This window comes from Hylobates moloch, unplaced genomic scaffold, assembly GCF_009828535.3.
Source record: "Hylobates moloch isolate HMO894 unplaced genomic scaffold, HMol_V3 SCAFFOLD_5, whole genome shotgun sequence".
Classification (NCBI taxonomy): Eukaryota; Metazoa; Chordata; class Mammalia; order Primates; family Hylobatidae; genus Hylobates; species Hylobates moloch.
This window is the reverse complement of record NW_026652280.1, coordinates 10571133-10595175: the sequence shown is the minus strand read 5'-3', so window position 1 is coordinate 10595175 and position 24043 is coordinate 10571133.

Here is a 24043-nt window from a genome sequence, read left to right as displayed (position 1 = left end):
AAATGATAAGTATGTGAGGTGATGCGTCTGTTAATTAGGTTAATGTAGCCATTCCATGAAGTATACATTTCAAAATATCATGTTGTACACAATAAATATGTACAATTTTAATTTGCCAATTAAAAATATACAAATGTATAAAGAGAAAAATTTCCAGACAGGAAATAAAAGGAAACTGGTGATCCCAATGGAAAATGTGTACAGCGTATGACTGACTTCGCAGAATTATCTGTCTACTATTGTGAGAAATTTTATTTACTTCACACATATTTTGTTTACTTGTATGGAGGTGACACTCAATTTAGCTCTGTGTGTGTGTGTGTGTGTGTGTGTGTGTGTGTACTTTAAAACTTCATTGTCATATAAAGTAAATATAAATTTGAGTAATATAATCAGATAAAATTCAAGTGATTTTTAGTAAAACAATTTTCAACATGTGATTTCTCACAGAATTTTGTGTCATGTACATTTTATCTATAACTATAAATAGTTTATATGTCTCATAACAAAGAAACTTTAGAGGCATAAATGACGGTCATGACAACCTTATATTGAGGATGGGCATCTGAATGGATGAAAAGCCGTATGAAACTATAGACATTTTAATCTTCATAAGTTTCTTCTAAATACAGAATTTGATAGTATTTAGATGCATTGTTTTTACTAAAATAAGAAACAGTCCCCAGAGTCAAGACATTTTCAGTAGAATGACAGGTAAAGTAATAATTTTGGAAAATGGGTTATAATTGAGAGGTAACTATGAAGACGTAGAGAGTCTAGGAGAGAGGGAAACTATACAACTAACGTGTCTATTGGTGTCCTAGATGCAGAAAAAGTGCTTTTTGTTTGTTTTATTGACTTATTCATTTTCTGTTAATGTGCTAATTCTTTCATTTTGTTCACCTCTGAATGTGCTTCATTAGGTTAAAGAAAAAGTCCTCATAGAGTAAAATAGTTCTCTGTGATTCCTCAAGCTCCTTTTGAGGCAGGAGAATAGGCCCTGGAGACAGGGAACCTAAGGCCAATTCAGGCTAACTTCCTAGAACTAAATCAGAAGGAAAACCTCAACTTCCCATGCCCAGGTAATAAAAGGACCAGAGGCTACTTCATTTGCAATCCCCCATGACTTCTTCTGCTGTGGCAGATGAAAAATTGAAAGATCCTCTGATTGGTCCCCTCCCACAACCAATCAGGCTGGTCGTGGGCCAAGTCTTCATTTGCATAGGGGTATAACTTTGTAACTTCACTTCAGCCTCTGATTGGTCACTTTCCACAACCAATCAGACTGATCGCAGGCCACTACTTCATTTACATAGGGTATACACCAAGTAACCAATGGGAAACCTCTAGGGGTGTATTTAAACCCCAGAAAATTCTGTAACCAGCACTCTTGAGCCTCTTGCTCAAGCTGGCTCCCACTCCGTGGAGTGTACTTTCGTTTCAATAAATCTGTGCTTTTCTTTTGTTGCTTTGTTTGTGTGTTTTGTCTTATTTGTTCTTCAAAATACCAAGAACCTGGACTCCCTCCCAGTAACACTGTCAGATAAGAAGGCCTTAAGTTGTTTCTAGTCACAGAAACCGACTCAGGTAAATATTTCCGATTCCAGTTATTCATAAATCTTCCAACTCCATTCAAAGTTAACCACACTCCAGTCCTGTTTTGCTATGAGCCAATCATGGTAAAGGCCTGAGGCTGTTCTCTTCTCTCTTTCCCCACCTGATGCGTCCATTCTGCCTCGCTGACTGTGGTTTCTGAACCCTCTGGATTTCAGGTTGTAAGGAATGAGAGCAGTACTCTTGCTTATTCCCTTCTTGTGCTTGGCAGTTCTTTACAGCTGCCCCTTTCTCTGCTGAGCCTGTTTGCTGGGGGCCTGGAAATCTGCACACTTCTTCCCTCTGTCACTCCTCTGTGGTGGAGGATGGAAGCTTCTGGCAGTACATGTTCAGGTGCTGCTGCTTCCCCTTCTCTTTCTCATGTCTATTGCGTCTCTCATCGCTCTCTCAGACGCCATCCTAGACAGGATCTATGGCAGCTCCACACTGGCTTCCCCTCCCTCAACGCCCATGGGAGGCACTCATAGGACCTTTGACTTGACACAGTCAGAAACTGCACACCTCTAATGTCTCTCCTTTTCCTGTGATCACATTAGTCAGCCAACATATGTGTTTGTTTCTCAGGTGTGAGTTGAATATTGGTTGATTACGTTTTGGAAACTCTAGGAAACAAACTATGTAGGTTGTCCTATCGAAGCTCCTTCCATGGTTAGCCTTTCCATCCTCTTTGGTAAGTTGACACATTTGTAAGTTTCACTAAGACTTACAAGAGGTCTTGAATCTCCCTTTGAAATATAGAATCTATATTCTGGGTTTCATTTGAAAATGAAGACTAAAATAACTTCAGTTTTAATTGCTTTCCAGATGAAAATATATTTAAGTTATATATTAAGAAGTTGTTTTTTTTTCCTCCTCTGGCAGTGTTTCTTGAGCACTTGAGTACCCTGAAACTAACAAATTGAAGAAAGAGACTATATCCTGTGTTGTAGAATTTGTAAAGGTAAGTGATCAGGCAAAAATTGACCCTATCATCGAAATTCTGTAAGAAAATATGGTAGCTAAAAACGTCAAATATTGTAAAGTTATCTATTTCTGTCCTAAAAGGATGATGATTTGTTTAATCTTTATGACTCATACTAGCCAACTATAATTAATGAAGCACTTGGACATAACTAAATTGTAAACAACTTTTTCCTTCTCTCTCTACCGTCTCAAGGCTATAAATGACTCTTTTGGCTTTTAGAATCAGTTTTCACAACTTTACTTCAGATAGTGCATAGATTTTTTTTTTTTTTGCATAGTGGAAACTGCAATTAATATTAAATAGAAATAACCTCTAATATAACAGTAAATTTATAAAAGACCCCAAAAGTAAGTTTATATTAAAGTTTGTAGGCAATGGAAAATAACAAAGAGAAATATTAAGTAATATAAGGATTTAGGGATATAATATCACATATTCCGGCACTTTTTCTAGGCAGTGAATCATTGCTGCCAATGAGCACTACAGAAATTGAAAATTTGAAAAATGGCAAAACATTATAGAAGAGAATCATGAGGTTAAGTGAACTGGCAAATCTAAAGTGAAATCACCTCAATCTAAATGACAGACACAACTTTGCAAAAATGTGAACGTTAATTCTGAACAAGTACTGTTCATCAAGTGCAGTTTTTATGACTTGCATTGTAAAACTGCTTGCTTTCATGAATTAATTTTGAATATTTGCATTATTCTATCATAAAGCACTTAGCATTCCCCCCCCATGCATGTACTTTGCCCTTCAAATATCAAAAGGTATATTTTTCTAGTTTATAATACGATACAAGGTGACAAGTAACAGAAAACTTTTTTTATTGGTTGAGTGCCATTTTTAAAATACCTCAACATGCTCTAAAAATACACTGATTAAATCTTACAGTAACATAGATATTGAACTGCTACAACAAGGAATTTCATTATAAACTTCATATTTTTGCAAAGGTATGATACTTCGAAACTGCTTGTTTTCCCAGGGTCAAGGACATTTCAAGTCCTGAAAATGATGTGCTGAGTAATAGGAACAACAGAGCTGGACTCAGAAGGGCACAGAATATGCTGCTGCCTAGGTGATGGGATTTCAGAAAATTAGATCCATGCTTCTAAAATATGCCTTCCTGACTTGCTCAATGATCGCTGAAATTCTTTCCAGCATAGCTAAATCCTTTCATCCCAGAGTTAATTGAAAATCTTAAACGGCAGGTAACTCGGGTAGTTTAAAGAAGTGGTATTGCATTTTTTCTTTGGTTCAGATTTCAGCACAGGAGGAAGCCAGTGAGAGCATAAGCATCCTGAACACTTTGATAGAAAATGGAGTTTTCATAGTAAAGTAAAATAATTCAGAAAGAGACTCTGGGGTAATGATCTGGGATATTTTGCATATTTGTAGTGGAACTTTCCTTTCTGTTGTCATAAGTGATTGAAGAATGGCTAAAAGCATGATATGGAGATGGGACGTTAGACCACAGAGACTATTAATGGCAGTAGTGGGTATGGTAAGTCAAGCACAAACATATATTCTTACTTGTAGAAGTTGGACAATTCATAGAATTATGTCATTATCATCATCAGTGTTATTATATAGCATTTATCCATCTGTTAGGAGGTGCCATGAATGGCATTAGGGACACTAAGGACAAAAAATGAACAATATTCCTAGAGTAATCTCAGAAACGAGAATTTTAAAAGTGACATTTAGGATAACAATGACACTTTTTTTCTCCTTGATTACCTCTTCTTTGTCTAAACCCATCCTTACTACATTTAACTAAATTTCAATATGTAGCTATTTTTTGAGCAATAAATAAGTAACTCTCTATATAATACATGCTGCAGAAGAGATGAAAATGAGTGAGTTAAACCAATCTCTACTGTCAGCAATTCCCAGACTATTTGGGCAAGTGGTTGTCACAAACAGATGGCTAACTTCTTACCTACTACAATTGCAAAGAAGAAAGTAGAGACAGGCCGGGCGCGGTGGCTCACGCTTGTAATCCCAGCACTTTGGGAGGCCGAGGCGGGCGGATCACGAGGTCAGGAGATCGAGACCACGGTGAAACCCCGTCTCTACTAAAAATACAAAAAATTAGCCGGGCGTGGTGGCGGGCGCCTGTAGTCCCAGCTACTCGGAGAGGCTGAAGCAGGAGAATGGCGTGAACCCGGGAGACGGAGCTTGCAGTGAGCCGAGATCGCGCCACTGCACTCCAGCCCGGGCGACAGAGCGAGACTCTGTCTCAAAAAAAAAAAAAAAAGAAAGTAGAGACAGAAGAAGTGCTTGTAAAAAGGTTCACATTGATTATTCCTGAAATATGATTAGGAACAAAGTTCTATGGGTGTTCTGAAGAGGAAGAGATCAACCAGCATATTAATATGTTGATGTGATGAAACAGCAATGTATTGCAATGGACGTGCCCTCCCTGAAAGTAAATCTACACACATTCTTTCAACTCTCCAGGCTATACAAGGCAGAAAATGTTTATTACTTACCAATGAGAAAGCTAAAAAATAATCTGAAGACAAATTCTTCTGAGTTTAAAAAACATATTTAAATTGACCAAGAAGCACATAACACAAATTTGGAACCTTGTGGGATGTTTTGTAGCAACTTGTCAGTAAATAAAGTTTTCTCTTTATTTTGTCATTCATGGATGTTTGAATTAGTGTTTTCATCCCTGAGAAATCAGGAAGCTCAAAATTATTATCAGTTGAAAACAAAAAACAAATACATGACACTGAAAGTTTGATTTCATGAATTATGTGATTTTTCTTTAGATATTTTAGTGGTATCAACCTCAATAACAGAGATAAATTTTCCAAAGATACTGAATTTATTTGGGAGTCACAAGGGTTAGCAAATCTGGGGTATGTAGGCTATAGGGACCAAACACATATTCAAAAAGGTTGCAGAAAGGGAAAAGATGATCTCGCCCCTCCACTGCAGCCTGGGTGACACAGCAAGACTGCCTCTAAAAATAAAATAAAATAAAAATTTAAAAAGCCAAAGGAGAAGTGCACATAAGTTGTTTTGTGACAAAAAGAACATGGGTTACGAGGGCTTATCACAGGAGGTGATGCCAGTTCGTTAGTAGAGACAATGTCAAGCAATGGCTCTTAAGCATCCAGCTAGCTGTCCTTGTGACTCCTGAAGCAAGCTACAGTTTGAAAAGTGCTTGGCAAAAGTTGTTGTCACAGGCACATAGGCATAAGAGCTCTTCAGAGAGTCTACCACAGGCATGTGTGTGACAGCCCTCCCTTCTTAACCTTCTGGATTTATTTATTTATTTATGTATTTATTTATTATTTTGGGGTCTAACACAAGTGATTCCGTTTTGCTTCTGACAACTTTCACATTTCCCCCTCTTTTCATCAGGGTCTTTTTCCAAAAGTATCGCTGATCAGTCATCCTGCAGTTAGGTTGTAATTGTACCTCAGTGCCAAGATGTACCTGTCCCAGCTGTTGGTTAGAGGGAAGTGCTTGGAGACTAGGAGTCAGTGTCAAAATCCCTTTAGCCACATTGGAGCAATAAGGAGGTTTGGAAGGAGTGGCTTTCATGCTAAGTCTGCCTGGAGTCCATTAAGTTCAATTTTGTTTGTACTGTAGGTGTTGACTAGCATCTCAAAGTCCTGAGCTAACATTATTCTGTAAGGAGCATTGTTTTTGCAGAGATTGTACAGGCAACTGGTACAAAGTTTCAAGAGAATAATGTAAAAGAAAACCAACAGGATCGTAACAAATCCAATTTGCACAATGGTTCTGCATCAAGAGCCCAAGCCTAAAGGCAACCAACTAAACAAATTAGAAGGCCATGGGGAACTGATTGAGACTTGTGGTCATTGAGCCTGTTCTGTAATGCAGCTGCGTTAGCAATCTTATCATTTAGTATTCCATAACTGGGTTAAATTAAAGCAGATAGTGTTATACAAAGAGAGTATTAGTATAATTTGAACAGAAAGTTGCATTGGGGGTGTTGCCTGCCAAAGTTACCCACTAGTTGTACTAAAGGATTTATTAAATCAGGTGTTGTCAAGTTATCCACAGTAGCTGCTGACTGTGAAATTTTACTATACCTACATCTACATCTGTGAAATTTCACTACTACCTTTTGTCAAGTGAAAATGTAAGCATTAAGAAAGGTAATAGTTTTATTAGAATATGGAGTCTGTTTCTATGTTTTTCTTTTTTAACTCATTTTAGGTTCAGGGGTACATGTGAAGGTTACATAGATAAACATGTGTCAAGGGTGTTTGTTTACAAATTGCTTCATCACCCAGGTATTAAGCTCAGTACCTAATAGTTCTTTTCTACTTCTCTCCCTTCTCCCACCCTCCACCCTCAAGTAGACCCCAGTGTCTGTTGTTTCCTTCATTGTGTTCATATGTTCTTATCATTTAGCTCCCACTTATAAGTAAGACTATGTGGTATTTGGTTTTCTGTTTCTGCATTAGTTTGTTAAGAATTATAGCCTCCGGCTCCATCCATGTTCCCGCAGAAGACATGATCTCATTCTTTTCTATGGCTGCGTAGTATTCCATGGTGTATATACACCAAATTTTCTTTATCCACTTTGTTATGATTGGCTTATTCATGATATGCAGTCTTGTTCCAACACCTTGGAGAACGTTGCCCACAGCATGAAGTTCTGAATGCCTTGTCCTGGTTTGCAGTCAAAAAGTCCCTGGATGTGGTATCAGGTGATCTGTTGAACTTTCTGTGTGGCCCCTACATCAGACACAAGATGTGTTCCTTAAAATTCACTCCGTTTCTGCTTATGAGGTCTCAGGAAGAGAGCAGTTATTTTTCTTAGTTGGAGAGTTGCAGCCAGACAGTGGAGGAAACTACGATAATTCATGATCTAGTCCAGTCTACAGGCAGATCGTAAAAACCAGAAACAATACACAAGGTTACAATCTAATAACAGCTCTTTTATGGCTTTTCCTTAGAAACATCATTTATTTTTTCTCCACAGTCAGCCTGATTTCTACCAGAGATAATCAAAGAAAGACAGATTTTTTGTAAAGTAAATAGAGTTTTATTAGAAATGACCTGATCATTTACATAAGTGCAGTGAGACTAGTAACTGACCACATAAGAATCTCAGATTGAACTTTCAAAAATCTGCAGGGCAAGAAATCCAAATCAAGGTAGACTTCAGACTTTGTGGGCAGTACCTATAAACAATTTAAAATATGGCATCCCATTCAAAGCCTTGGTAATACAACTAATGTTTCCAACTGTATCCTACTATAAAGAGAACAAATTCTTATTGAACTTACAGCTTAAGATAAAAATTTTTTTGTAAATCTGAAAAACAAAACATTTAAGAACCATTAATGTTACCATAAAAGTTATATAAACATTATCTTTATCAGATATTAAATCTCACATAAGTTTTGGTTAACTTGATTTGATTAGCAGTTTCATGAATTCGTTAGTTTCTTCATCAGTTTTGAAAATGTTTACTTAGTTCATTAATATCTTAATTTGTGCCAAGTGTTCAAATGACTTTTAAAAATTTGATGTGTATGAAATTTAAAAAATGTATGTATTTTAAATTGTCTTTAATTGTATATCAGTTTGAGATTTACAGAAAAATCAAATGGATAGTGCATTCAGTTTCCTATTATTAACATCTTCTTGGTTAGTATGGTACATCTGTTACAATTAACCAAGTAATACTGATGCATTTTTCTTAATTAAAGTCCATGTTTTATTCCGATGTCTTTCATTTTTACCCAATGATCTTCTTCTGTTCCAGTATTTCATCCAGTTTGCATTACATTTAGTCCTCTTGGCTCCTTAGGCTCCTCTCGGCTGTGACAGTTTCTCAGGTTTTCTTGGTTGTGATCATTTTGATAGCTATGAGGAGTACAGATCAGGTGTTGTGTAGGATGCCCTTTTACTGGAACTTGTCTGAGATTTTGCTCAGGATTAGACAAGGGTTATCTATTTTGGGAGGAAAACCACATGGATAAAATGCCATTTTCATCACATCATATTGTACATACTATTCTCATGATTTATCATTGTTGATGTTGATCTTGACCACATGGTTGAGGCAGCGTTTGTCAGATTTCTGCACTGTAAAGTTACTCTTCCCCTGGCCCTGCCTTGCTGAACTCTTTGGAAGGAAGTCACTATTCCCAGCGGGTACTTAAGAAATGAGAAGTCATGCTCCTTCTTAAGGGATTAGAGTATCTACATAAAGTATTTGAAATTCTTCTAAATGGGAAATTAATAACCTCCTTTTTTTAATTTATGTATTCAACAGTTTATATTAATATGGCTTATGGATACATATTTTGTATTTCATGGTATAAGCTAATAATATTTTATTTTGTCACTCCAACTGTTCAAATAACTTTCATTAGAAGGGGATAATATTATTTAACATATTTTAATTAAATTATCAGTAATGATGTGATACAAAGCTACATCTGTGAGAGTCAGGTGTTATATAAAATTATTTTAATTAGATAAATTAGATTAGATATTCTGGAGGTATAAGCCCATCTTTAGTTATAATCATATTATTTATAATGACAAAGGTACTATTTTAAAGTCATAGAAAAATGCACTTCCCAAACAATGGCATTGATAGAATATTTCTTCAGGGTCACCTATGTGAGTAATAACATACTGATTTCTATATCCCTTATAATTTGACAGCTAAATTGATTTAACTAAAGAAGCATTCTTATATTTAAACTAAAACAAAGAATACTGAACAAAATAATAACAGAATAATTGCTTTTAGAACTCAAAATTCTCTGTAGGCATATTTTGCAGGATTCGAATGACATAAAATGAAATTATTCTTATCAAGGTGATATCCAGGGTCTATGCCCTTGTTCAGGAATAGTTTCAGTATATACATACATGGGTTATTGTTAGCAGGAATGCATTTCTCTCTTTGCCTTATCTCATTGGTCAAATATACAATTTAACATTCAGTACAGCTGTGTAAAGAGGGATTAAATTCTCAATGCTTAATTACTTTAGCTACTTTCCATCTGTTAGTTGATTTCAGGCCTTTTCTCCAACATTAGACTACAAAGAAATTCTGCAAGCAATCCTTTTGCATGACAGACATTTTCTGCTAACAGTTCAACAGATTTAACATTCACCTTCAAATTCAGGGAATGGGAACTCTGGCTGCTATGGTTTGACCAAGCATGTCTCTCATAACTTATTGTGTTAGAAACTTAGTCTCCAAACTCATATGTTTATGGTATTTGGAGGTGGGGCCTTTGAAAGATAATTACGATTAAATGAGGTTATATGGGTGGGCCCTCTCCCATGATGGCATTAGTGACTTTATAAGAAGAGACAGAGAGTTTAGCTCTCTGGCTTGCTTTGTCTCATCACACGATGCCCTCAGCCATGTTATGCTGCAGCAAGAAGATCCTCACTAAATGCCTGTACCATGATCTTGGATTTCCCAGCCTCCATTACTATGGGATAAATCAATCTCTATTCTATATAAATTACTCAATCTCTGGCATTCGGTTATAGTAACAGAAGACAAACCAAGATATTGGCCTTATGTGACCTCCAATAATATGAAAGTGGCTTGATTTCTGTACTCTTCATATCCTTTCCACAATTGCAAACAACATTTAAGATTGTAATGTTAAATTAATTTTTATGTCACATCTTTGTACAAGTAAAATAGAATTTTCACGAACAGTTTATTCAAAACAGAAGCAAATTGAGGTCTGACAAAACCCATATTGTGAAAATCTAACACCAATTTTATGAAATGGCACGTATGTACTTGCTGCCTGCCCCTCTGCAAAGGTCAACTAGAGCGATGGAAATGAGTTGGAGGAAAAAGCCACTGGAAATACAAAAATGTACACCAAGTGGGCAAAAATCTTGATATTTTTAACAGCCTGAGTCAAAGCCCAAATCCAATAGGTGATAAGATTAATTAAAAGAAAGTATTTCCATGAAATTTAAGGCTAGCTCAGCAGTATAAATTTTTACATTGAATAAGTTAGAGAGCAAATCAAATAGGACATTTAGTTTATCTCATTACTTTCAATCAGGAATGCTTATGGCTTCAGTTAATCTTTTCAAAAGACGTGGAGAATATTGAAGTGTTCCCTTCAAAGAGATTGCTCACTGCTTCTCAATGACCTATTCCAGTGTTTAACAATTCTTAGGCAAGTAAGAATTTTATTGGTATTGGGCAAAGATCACTGAACAATCTGAAAGCAAACAGTAGATACAATATAATCTTTCAAAGCAATTATAAGGCTAAGAACCAAAAAACAGAGAGAATGTTTTTCTTGTTATAGAAGTAACCATTTCTCCAAGCTAATCAGTTCCTGGTATATAAGGTGTCATTCACTCAAAATTACAGTCCCTGTGGTTTTGTACCCCTTCACCAGTTCCCATCCTTCCACCCCCACTAAACACATATGCACTTTCACCATATTCATGGGATCCCTGTTGGTGGTTACAAACCCATTTGCTGCTGGTGAATGCTGTCACTTCAACATCAAATCTGACACTTTCCATCCATTTCTACTGCTAGTCCAGAGGGTGTGTGACCTGTCATCCAGTCCCTCACAGCTGGCTGTGTGTGACCTGCCAGACAAGGCAGGTATTGACACCTAATTCTGCCTCTACTATGTGGACCGTGCTGCAACAGCATCACCTCAGATGGGCCTGAAGAGGCTCTAGTATCCGCCATTTTGCCCAAGGCTCCTCAGCCCCATGACTGTATTAAACATGTTTCATACCCAGGTAAGTCTGAATCAAACTGAAAAGCTAAATAAGATTGTGTGTAAGATTTTAATGTAAATATTATAAAGGAAATAAAAGACCAATATCTACGTACTTCAGAAAGGCTACTAATAAGTACTGAAATAATCTAAAGTATGTGTGAACTAAATTCTATAGCCAGATGTAGAGCTTACAGCATACAATTTTGTGAAAAACAGATAGTTACTTTATGCTTTTTTGTTACTATGATTAGGTGAATGTGGGTTTTAATTGAGGAAGAGAAATATTCTAATTTGTTTTATCTACCAGTATTCTACACAAAAATGTTTGTGTATATAGATGTGTTTAAAACTCTACATATAAATAGAAATTTACAACCAGGCAGTATCTTCCTTTGCTCTATTGCCAACCACATTTAATTCAAGCTTTCATTCTTTAGGATTATTTTGCTTATTTTTATTTTTGTTTTTGTAGAGACAGAGTCTTACTATGTTGCTCAGGCTGGTCTCAGATACCTGGCTTCAAGCAATCCTCCCAACTCTGCCTCCCAAAGTTCTGGGATTACAGGCATAAGCCACTGTGCCCAGCCAGCAATCATTCTTTACTAACTAAATTATTACTCAGCTGCCTGTATGTCTCCCTTCTTCTAATCTCCTTGCACTTTGTGTCAGGGTGCTTTTATAAGGTTATTTTCAGCTATTTATTTTCTTTAGTGACTAACCACAAACTTCTTAGCATGACAAGAAGACCTTTGTAGATACAGTGCTCACCCTTTCTGCTGTTCTAGACACACCAAACAATTTGCTGTTTCTATGATGTGACAACCTTTTCTACATATTGTTCTCTACCCTTTTCTGTTCTACCAATTCTTTCCTGCCCTTGTCTGACCTCTGTATGTTATTCTAAATGTATAAGCTGTCACCTTTCTGTGCAGTTTCCTGACTCTCCTAATAATATGTATGTCCCTCCCCGCCATGCCATCCTGTCATTGCTCTGATGGCAACATTTGCAAATTATTATAGAACATTTATTTACTTGATTTTCCGTATTTGGGGATTAGAAGATCTCTGATAGCTGGCATATGACATTGCTCATAAATACATTATGGAAATGTTAAATTAATTTGAAATTTGTTATCTTTATTGTTTCTTTGCAACTTCCGGCTTCAATTACATGATGATTATGGGTCAACTACATGAAAGTATATGAGGGCTGAAAAATTTAAGTACAATTTACAACGGGACAATTTCAGTATAGATTCTATCATTTTGTTTCCTTTTGCTTTTATCCTGCTGGTATAGAAAAATTATTAGATTTTTTCCCTCAGTTCTCATAATGTTTCTCTCTGTGCTGTGACAAAAAAAAAACTTCACCAGTGTATTTTGAATAGAAAGTCTTCTATTGCTGAAGCTTTCTTGAATCTTTCTTCTCTAAGTTTTTCAAATTAAACTTTATTTTTCTCCTTACTGAGAATTATTATTTTTTTCTCATTGAAAACTACAGAGGTTTGAAACGATGAAGAATCTATGACAGTATTGACTTTACATCCTCAATAAATATGGACAAAGGAACATAATTATTAGTGGAACTCGTGCCTAAAGATCTCTCAAAGAGTCATTAATTTGTCAATTTTAAATAACAGGAGTAAACTATTTTCAATAAATATTTTTTAATTTTTTTCCTCATTATAATATTGTCTATAATGTTTTAAGAACATTATGAGTTTGGGGTCTCCTGTCACTTAAAACATTTTTAAGCTATTCATTGCAAGATGCATTCTTTGTTGCAGAACCAATCCAAGTGGGGATAAAAACTAAAAATCCAGTATAATACCCTGATTCAAAATGTGACAGTGATATTAAAGGGACTGTACATCATTTCATCTAATGAAATCCTCAATATTTTGAAGAGATGTGAAATAAAATATTTGCCTTAATTCAAGGGGCCTTTATGTGCATGAGCTGTCATACTTATCAGAGATTACTACAGAGTAATGAAATTCAGCTCCAAAACCCATCTAGAAAAAGATAATTTTGAGTTAATAAAAACTCTTGTTTTGAGCCAGATATGACAATTAAAGAATGAGAGTATATTCTGGTACACTTTATCTGTGTTCTCAGATGAACAGGGCATGTGTATATCAGGAATCTCAGAGCCTCCGCCAGCAGCTTCCTTATCCCAGCAGGGTCATCCGGATCCTTAGAGGGCCATTGCCTTGATCTTAGCAGGAACATTCCTTCTTTAATCCAAGCAGCCGCCAACTCTACCAAGGGAATACTATTCCTTTTGAGGCCGCAGACCACACCCATTCTTATCTGTAGGTGCAACTGAAGATGTCTCTACAGCTAGTGATTGTGCTAAGAGCTCCCAGTGAAAGGCAATCCATTTGGTGCAGGGATCTGCTCCCGTAATGCCAGGGGCTGTGTCTTACATTAGTAATTCACAGGCCTGGCTCTTATAAAGTTGACATCCATGCATTGTGACAGCCTCACCTTGAAAATTTATATTTACTGATTTAAGAAAGAGTCCCTGGGATGATTTTTTATCACCTGAGCAAAAGGTGAGAACTCATTTTCCCTTTATAGTTTTTAAGGCACTGGGCATATACTGCCCACAGCTTATGCTTTGGGGGGCAATAATCACTTCCTGTATCTTAACTTTTGTTTGAGTGCAGCATCCCACTCACATAACATTGAAAATATTTTGTAATATTCATGTATAATTTTTATTCTGATTTTCACCTGAATAAACTACTCAGACATCGTAGATTATCATTTCAATATTTAGGAATTAAAACTTTCCTATTGTGCAGCTATTATATATGTGTAAAGTTCATATTAGATGTTACAGAAATGAAGTCAAACAACACAAAACACTGGTTATAAGGATTTTATAATCTTTATATAAGATTCAATTATGTCAAAACTACTATGAAATATAATATATCCTAATAGATAAGAGGAACGAGGGCAGCATTTACTTGAGTAGGACTTCACTAAGGAAAAAGTACTTGAGCTGCATGGGATGTTCATAATGAATCTTAAAGAAATTACATGAATTCAGTAGGTAAAAAGAAAGAAGAAAAGATGTCATCTGGTGTAAAAGTCATGCACAAAGACATGAAGGTTTGACAGCATGTCATGATCTGGTGGCATAAAGAAGAGAACATCAGCCGGCTTTGCAAAGATGTTGAGCATTATTTTAATTTGGTCATTTGGACTTTCTGAAACTCAGCTTTTATCATTTGTAAAGGGGAGAGGATAAATATTGATAATTGATTACTGAAATGATAATTGATAAACATGAATTTAGTGAAAATTAATGATAATGGCCATGAATAGCTATGCTGTTGGTAGCTACATTACTGACAGTATTAGAAGTCCAGTATGTTTGGAGGAGAGGATACTAAAATATGAGTATATTTAGCAGAATTTAAGAGATTTAGTTTCAACTAGATTTATGTTTTACGATGATCCCTGCAAGTGATAGAGTGAAAATGTCTACTCATAAATGCACATTTCAGCAATTATGTCATGTCCTCATTTTCCTCATCAAATTATTAATATGGCCTTAATCCTGAGAAATGACTTGAATTTCTTCTCTGCCAGCTATCCCTGAAAAAAAAATAACCTTGAATTATCCCTAAGGCAAAAGAAGGGAAACCCTATACTCTGAAACAATTTCTTTATTTTCCCACTTCCCCCAAACTGCTTTGCAAGTTAACATAACACCTGCTAATAATCTTTCTTATGTTTATAGAACTGAGTTTTCAGCAACAGCTAAAGTTAAGATATTTAAACATCATGTCTCAGAAATGCATTCAAAATCATAAGTTTTATTTGAGTGAGTAAGGAATGAGAATATATCTAAAATCAGTCTTTATGATCCATTATGTTAACCTTTCAAAATTTGAAATATAATAAACTAATCTCTGAGCTGAAACATTCTAGTGAAATTAAATGAGTTAAACATTTGCTCTATATTTAATTGACAGAAAATTTGAAGGCTGAATTAAGGCCAAAATCAATGGAGTACAAATATGAATAGCACATTTATAACACACGAAGCCAGAGTATTGTGAATATTTACTTTGGAACATAGAGGCTGAAGAAAAAAGGTAAATAGAATTTTATAGCATTTATATATTTGGAAGAAATTCATTGATGAAGACCCAGCAGTGATATTGAATGTGTGTGTGCATGTGTGTGTGCACATTCACGTGTAATTTTTTTCTTGATTAGTAAAACTCTACTTTTCTTCCAGTCAAAATCATGATATAGGAAATAAAACCCCATCTGTCTATTGTATTCTTATAAGTCGTATATCACTGCTACTGCTATTAAGAAACCAGGAAATAAAATTTTGGCAAAAGTTATTTCAGCAAAATTATGATAAAAAATGTATATAGTATATGTAAGTGAAAGTTTTTAGGATCCTATCAGACACAGAATTATAAAACAAAGAAAAAAGCTACCGAGCTCTTTGCAAGAATAGATAATCAAATAACTGCATTTTAGGGCAGAATTTTTAATGAAATACAGGTTTCAGTCATATTTTTAGTTAGAATGAGTATAAATATGCTAGATACCAAAATAGTATTAACTAATCTTTTTAAGATTCACATAATTCTAAATCTTAGAAAGTAGTTTTGTATAAAATATTTCATTGATTTGACTAATATTTTTTGTTATTTTTTCAGTGAAAAAACCAGTAACATTTTCCATTTTTATAGTTATCTTTTGTAAAAGCGCAGGTAAGAGTTTACTTAAAATTATTTTAAAATGTTTTCTGCAGCTAAGAAATTATTGACAAAACAAGTCTTAACTTTTTTATATTTATATCTATTTTATATAAAACAATTTATAATGGATAAAATTATTTTTAAAATTATATTTTGTAAAGATATGTTTAGTCTTTCAACATTTATATGTGTTTATCAAAGAAAATGTACGTTTTTATTTTTACTGTTTTTAAATACAAGAATATATAATATTTCATTTATTCTAATATACACAGAGAATACTTTATTCTCTAAAACATGGAAGGCTAAAATTACCCACTAAAAGATAAAATGATTCAAATAATTTTCAAGGAATTTTATTTCATGATCCTTATTTTTAAAATAGTAATTTAGAACATATCTATTTATTTTCATGATATCAAATTACAGTCACATATGTCATTTTTCTTACTTTAATTAAAATATTTATGTACATTGTCTTCAACTATGCTTGGTCATTTCTGTGATTCTTGCTTTTTGCCTTTTATTTCTGTCATGAATAATGTAGAAAACCTGCACTAAATTAAGATCTGTACAAATTGGGTGGTGTCGAGTAATTTTTCAAAAAGTGTAGTAGGTTTTATTCATTCAAGCTCCCTGAATCAGTTATGTTTTCCACATTTTAAATTTCTCAATGTGTAAATAATTAAATAACCATTTTTTTATTCCCCACAAAGGACTTCTTTACATATAAAACAAAATTTCTCCTCAACAGTTTCATGTAACATCAGTTAGTTTAAGAAAAAATAGAATAAGGGCTGTTACACGTAACTGGAGCTGAGAAAACTGATTTTGCAGAGGGATTCCAATGGGGAAAAACAGATACGTAGAAATCGGTAGCTGACTCTTGAACAGAAATCCTGGAAAGTCATGATGAGTCAACAAAAAGACATCTTTAAAATGTCTGAAGAAAAAAACTATATTTTTAAATGTGTTGAACATATTAAAATATGAAAGAAAAATAAAAGTGATTTAAAGTCAAGTAAAAGCTGAGGTAATTCTTCATTTGAAAACCAACAAGAAAAAATAAATAGCTAACACTAAAAGTAAGATGTTTAGGCTACAGGAAAATGATACTAGATGTAAGAACAAAGTTGAAGAGAGAAAGGAAGATCACCAGAAGAGTGAGTGTATAAATACTGATGACAAATCCACAAGAACAGTGTCTATTTGAGGTAAGAATAGTAATTATAAAAATAATGATATATATCTACCGACTTTAAAACATGTAAATTATTTTATAACAATAGCAAAAAGAGGATTAGAGTTCAAATATATAATTGTCTTAGTCCATTTTGTGTTGCTATAACAGATAAGACTGTGTAATTTATAAAGAAAAGATATGTATTTGGCTTACAATTCTGGTGGTTGAAAAGTGTAATATTGGCCATAGGCATCTGGTGAGGGCCTAAGGCTGCTTCACTCGTGATGGAAAGCAGAAGCGTAGCCAGCATGTGCAAAGATATCAAAGGGCTATAAAGGAAGGAAGAAGAGAAACCAGGGAAGCTGGATTCTATTTAACAACCCACTCTTTCAGGAGCTAACCCATTCCTATGAGAGGGAGAGCGCATTCAACCCTCTAGAGGGCATTAATTTGTTAATGACGGATCCACCCCTATGACCCAAATACTTCCCACAAGGCTCCGCCTCCCAGCACTGCCATATTGGAGATGAAATTTTAACACAAGTTTTGGCCAGAACAAAGCAAACCACAGCAATGTTTATTTGAATCCTTAAGTTAAATTATTGAGAAAAGCATTTAACAGTATATAAGTAAAATGAAAGGCTACTAAGGATGATAAAATGGAATAATAAAAAAGATGATAAATACAAAATCAGGTAGGAAAGTTGAAATAAAGGCAAAAAGGAAGCACATAGAACAAATCTTAAAAGAAAGCAAATAGCAAGATACAACCCAACTCTATCAATAATTACATTAGATGTAAATGTGCTAAAATCTCCAACTACAATGCAAATATTTTATACCGAGTTTTTAGTGTCAATTATATGTTGTTTACAAGAAACACACATTAAATAAATGGAAAGAAGTAAGTTGAAAGTTAAAAGATGAAAATGATATACTATGTAAGCACTAAAAGAAAGCTGATATTGTTATATTAATATCAGACAAAATAAAACCTAAGACAAGAATTTTTACAAGAGGTAAAGAGGGATGTTTTATAATAATAAAATGCTTAATTCAGATAGGGTATGTTGCAATCTTAAATTTGTGTGCATTTAAAACGTGTGTGTGTGTGTGTGTGTGTGTGTATTAAGTAGAGAACTAAAAAGTAAAGTAGAAAAAGCCACAATAGTTGGACATTTTAACATAGCTCCTTAAACATAACGAAACAAGAAGACAACGTAATTAACAAGTATACAGAAGATTTGAATATTACATTTAAAAACTTGACCTAATTGGCATATATAGAACATTGCAGCAACAACTATAGAATACTCTCTTACTTTCAGATACTCTCTTACTTTGAGATACTCTTACTTTCAATGTACCCTAAAGAGTTACCAAAAGACAGGCAATGACAATATCCTCAAATATTATATGAAAAATAAATATTATATGAAAAATAAACACCACATTTCTAATAACACATGGGTACACAAAAGTAACAATGAGAAATATCCTTAACAGATCAATGATGAAAACACAGTATATCACAACTCACACTGTGCGGTTAAAACAACGTTTTGGAGAAAATACCTTTAAATAAATATTTATCAAAAAGAAGAATGGTTAAAAATAAATATTAGGCTTCTTGTTAGTTATAAAGAAATCCAAGAAATTACTAGCATTTTTCAGTGAGTATAATTAAATTTTGCAAGACTTTCTGTAAGTCACCAGTGTACATAAATTTTTTGTGATGTCTCATCCCTTTATATTAAAAAATGCAATAGTAAAATAAGCTCTAAACTGAAAAGTAAAAACGGAGAATTAGAAAGGATATTTGATTTATTAGCCGTAAGAAAAATTAGCTGTTTGAAACTCCAAAAGCCACATTTAGTTCATGTTTGGGTTCTGACAATTATAGGTAGAATGTCATGAAGAATGAATTTTAAATTTGTTGTTTAAATTTTTTTGATCCTCAATTGGACATCAATGGCTCTATGTAATCCTGAATAATAGCGATCTGGACATCCAGACCAGTAGGTAGTATTTGGCAGGTTAGATCGGCTAGCAAAGTCTAAAAGGTTTAATCTGGGATTGGGAGAGTCCTTTGGGGGAGCCGGGAGCTCAGATTTTTCCCAGAGAATAAACTATAACCTAGTACCATTACCACTGCCTTGCATAATCCTGAAGGGGGTTGAGGGGATACACCTGTGGAGTCAGAGGTTAAAGGGGCAGTTGAGAGGGATCTGGGTATTTGGGAGGAGAATGGAGGGTGCCCCGGGGCCTGTAGAAGAGGGTGGAGTAGAGATGGAAAGAGGAGCAAAAGGGGAGACAGGACAGGGGAGGAAAAGAAAGAAAAAGAGTCAACTGTAAATTTGCAAACATGCATGTTACATATGTCCCATGTTCATGTTAAGGTAGAGACTTAACACTTAAATGCATTAAAATTAGACCCTACGTGTCAAAAAATGAAATGGAGAACACAGAGGCATCTTGTATGCAGCCTGTGTAAACCAGCCAGAGATAGTCCATGGTCGGCTGTCAATTATCAGGAAGAAATGCTGGTCAGGTGCTGTGTGGAAAATGCCAAAAGGGAGGAAAGTGCAGCAAGTCTTTCAGAAGGGGCTGGTTTCTGCTTAACCCTTAGGAAAGAAAGTCTAATGGTGGTTAGTGAGGGAGGATGTATAAAGAAGCATGTGTGATCCCCCGTCTCGTCATGGCTGGGATCTCAGTTTCTAAGGTTACCCTGGAGTCCCTTTGGCCAAGATGGGTCCGTTCAGTCAGTTGAGGGGCTTAGGATTTTATTTTTATTTCTCAACAGCTACATCCAAGGAAGCCATCTCAAGTACATGCAATGCACTGAAAACTTGGTCCTAGTGCTTATATGGGTGTCCTTTGTATCCTGTGACACTCTCACACCTTTCATCAATTCATAACAAAGAACGTAAAAAAAAAAAAAAAAAAAAAAAAAAAGGTTTCTCTGCTTCCAAATAGTAGAGAAGGAAGGAAAGAGAGGGAAAAAGGTAACTTTACAATGAAGACCACTACAAACTGCCTCAGCCAGGTGATCAAGATTAATGATAAATCTTATTTATAATATGAACCCACGTTATTATGTGAAGAGAATGGCCCTTTACCCCTTGTGCCCTTTTTTTCCCCCCCAAAACACATAACCTGTATTTGACCATGAGAAAAACACTAAACAAACCAAAATTGAGCGTCATTGTACGAAATTCCTGACCACTACTTGTCAAAATTGCTAAGGCTAACAAAAGCAAGAAAAATCTGAGAAACTCTCACAGACTAGAGGAGAGCAAGGAGACGTGACAACTAAATGAAGTGTGGTCCTTGGAAGGGATTCTGAACAGAAAATAGACTTTAGGTACAAACTTGAGGAAATCTGAATACAGTATCAAATATGGCTAAAAATAATGTACCAATGTTGGCTCTTTAATTGTGGTAAATGGACCATCCGTAATAGAATGCGTTACCAGTAAGGAACACTTGGGTTATGGGGTATACTGGGACTCTCTGTAGTATTTTTGTAACTTTGTAAATCTAAATTTACTCTAAAATAAATTTTAATTATGCTTAAAAGCATTTAGCCCTTTTGATTGGAGTAGCAATATTTTCTCTAGAGAGAAATGTGTTTTTTAAGACATGTTTTATTCTTTGACATTTATGAGGGAAATAGTGCTCTGAAATGTCTCCTTGACTAACATTTCTTTAAAAACTTGTCTGAAATTGTTTGTATTTCATAGTTTTGGAAGAGCAGAAAAAAGTAGCCTTCCCTATTATTTCTTCATCTTCCTATTGCTTTTATCAATAGGTATATTTTCAGAATCACATCTGCCGTTGTCACGGAAAATGCATTGCTCGTTGGCTTCTCGACAATGTTTGAGTAATTGCCTCATGTTTTCCAGCAAGTTGTGAGACCAACTCTGAGTACGGACATATATCAAAAACAGAACATAGCAAATGCATTTTAGTAAGGTAACCTGAATAAATGGAGACAAGTCAGAAGAAGTAAATAGTGATCCCCTTATCTGTGGCACTTTAGCAAAAGTTATCTTAATATTCTGCCCAGTAACATCTGTGACTGATTCTCGTGCCCTGGTTATAAATTTAAAAAGTGTGCTAGTAAAGAGTACAACACAAGAACACACATGATTTCTTGAAACTGGATGTCTTGATTTCTTAGAATGCATTAGAAATTTTGCTTACTTTTACAAATGGCATCTTCATTATGTGAATTTTGCTAAATATAGAAAGAAAAAATAATCATCTACATTTGTCAATTTCACATGATCTAATTCCATATATAATATTCAGTGGTAGTTATAAAACTTTTAAAAATATGCGTTCAAACAGGACCAAAATGTGAACAATAAAAAAAAAAGATGGTGTAATTTAATCAACCAGCATTCACAAGGCTGAGGCTTTGAATTGGTCACTTTCACTTATTAACTGTGTGACCTATGCCTGTGACTTCTATCTCTCAGTCATTGTCTTGTCACCTAAAACTTGATGGTGATACTATGTTCTATGTATACCGCAGTGCTTCTGTTAGAGTCAAATACTATGTAATGATTTTTATGAGATGTGAAGAGCTATTCAGCTCTGTCTTGTCTTCTTCCCCCTTAATACCTCTACAGTTCTTCTGGTTCTCATAATCTTTACATCATTGAAATGCCTCCTGGTTGCTCCCTAAGCCACCAGACACCAAATTCCTACCTAGGGAGAGTCAACTCTCTGAAATATTATCAAGCTGATCATCTAACAAAAACACCTCACTGGTTGGCCAGTAGAAACAAATCCAGCCACCTCGTAAGTTGCTGTGTGATCACCCCTCTGTCTATTCACCAAACTCTCTCACATATTACCCCCAATTCCTCACTAACAGAAATAAAAAGTGCTTATAGTACCACTAGTTCCTGTGTCTCTATCTTTGCTCATGTTTTATTCAATTACCAAGAATGAGTCCTTTAAGTGTTATGACTGCCTCACCCTAGCCCCAAGACAGGGTAGGGGCTCATGAGTTATGCTTGCATAATGCATTTTTATATCTTTATAATTTCACATATTTGATAGACGTTTATCCTACTGAACTCACGGTCTTAGGGAATTTTGTTGTTGTTGTTGTTTGAGCCACTAATACAATATTAAGCAGAGGGTCATATTCGATAAAGGTTGTGCACTAGAGTTAACATTTAGGATTATAAAATTATTATACAGTTGGCACTTGAACGATGTAGAGGTTAGGGTACCTGATCCCTGTCCAGTCAAAAATCTCCCATATAATTTTTGATTTCCAAAATCTTTATTACTAAATCATAAGGAATAGAAATATAAAGTATTGTGCTGTATTTATCGATATGGAAATTTTTCACCATCTGTTTCCAAGATAAATCATCCGTCTGAAGTGGTGAGCAGCCACAGCCACAGCCTCAATCTGCAGTACATATCAAGCAATTCACCTTTTTCTTGTAATGTCACGACTTTTCTTTGCTTTTCGGGAGCACTTCCAGCATCACTGGTGGTACTTCCTATGAGCCCCATGGTGTTATTCAAAGTTTACAGTATTGCCCTAAACACAATTAAAAATAGCTGAGAACCATGAACAATCACTTTGTACTGACCATGAGAGGTAACTTTTTGCTGTGATACAATTTGCTAGTCAGATGAAATGATCACAAGGAGATGACTAGTGTCATGTAGCGTTTTAAGCAGATACTAGCAACATTTGAGTTCGCCCAGAGCAATAAGTGGTGGCTATTAAATTATTACAGTAGTACAGTGTCCACTACAGTTAATTTCATGCAGTTATAATTTAATCCTGCAGTTTTATGCTTGTTTACATTGCTCTGCGAATGTGTATGGTTTCATGTATGGTCTGTGTGTATTTATTGAAAACAATTCACGTATAAGTGAACCCACACAGTTCAAAATCATGCTGTTCAAGGGTCAACTGTATTTTCCATTTGGTGGAAAAATTATCTTGTATCTTACAGCCTATATTATAGGCTATGTTTCTGAGAAAACTGTGTACTTAGAATGTGTTGTGGATAGAATATATACTCCCAAAAAAGATATCTTGAAATTCTAACTTCAGTTACTCAGAAAAATGCCCTTATTTGGAATTTGAGTCATATGTTTCAGATATAATTATTATAGAAATAAATATTAAGTAACAAAAATTTAATATATTACCACTCAAGTCAACAATTATGCAAGAGGATGCATATATACATTAATCTTTTTTTAGTTTTCTGATTGAATTAAGGATACACACATGTTCTAAGGCTAGGTTCCAATAGATACACTCTTGGGGTTAAAATATGAAACACGGACCACATATAAGTTAAATAACTGTCATAGTTATGTAATCAAAACACCTATCACCATATTCATTATTATTCTAAAGCTAACACCCTCTTTATGTTCTTAATCCCACCTGCAATAGGCTCATGTTTTACATGTAAACACATTGTCAATTGTTGGAGAAACATAATTAAAATGAAATCTCCCAACCCAGAAATCCTCTCCACAAAGGTAAGTAGAGGCAGAAACATTTGTATTACTGAATAAGCATTAAATTAGAATTTGATGCCTATCACAGACAATCCACTAAGAGATGGGAAAGACAGAAGGAAATCTCATCCTTTTATATAGCCAAGCAAATATGACCCATTACATAGATATTTTCAAGGTACAGAATAAGTAGTCCTCAAATAAGAGGACTTGACAGCACCACTAGCCAAATATAGTTCATCCTAAACTTACCAGAGTCCAATTAGTGTTAGCTAATTGGCTTTA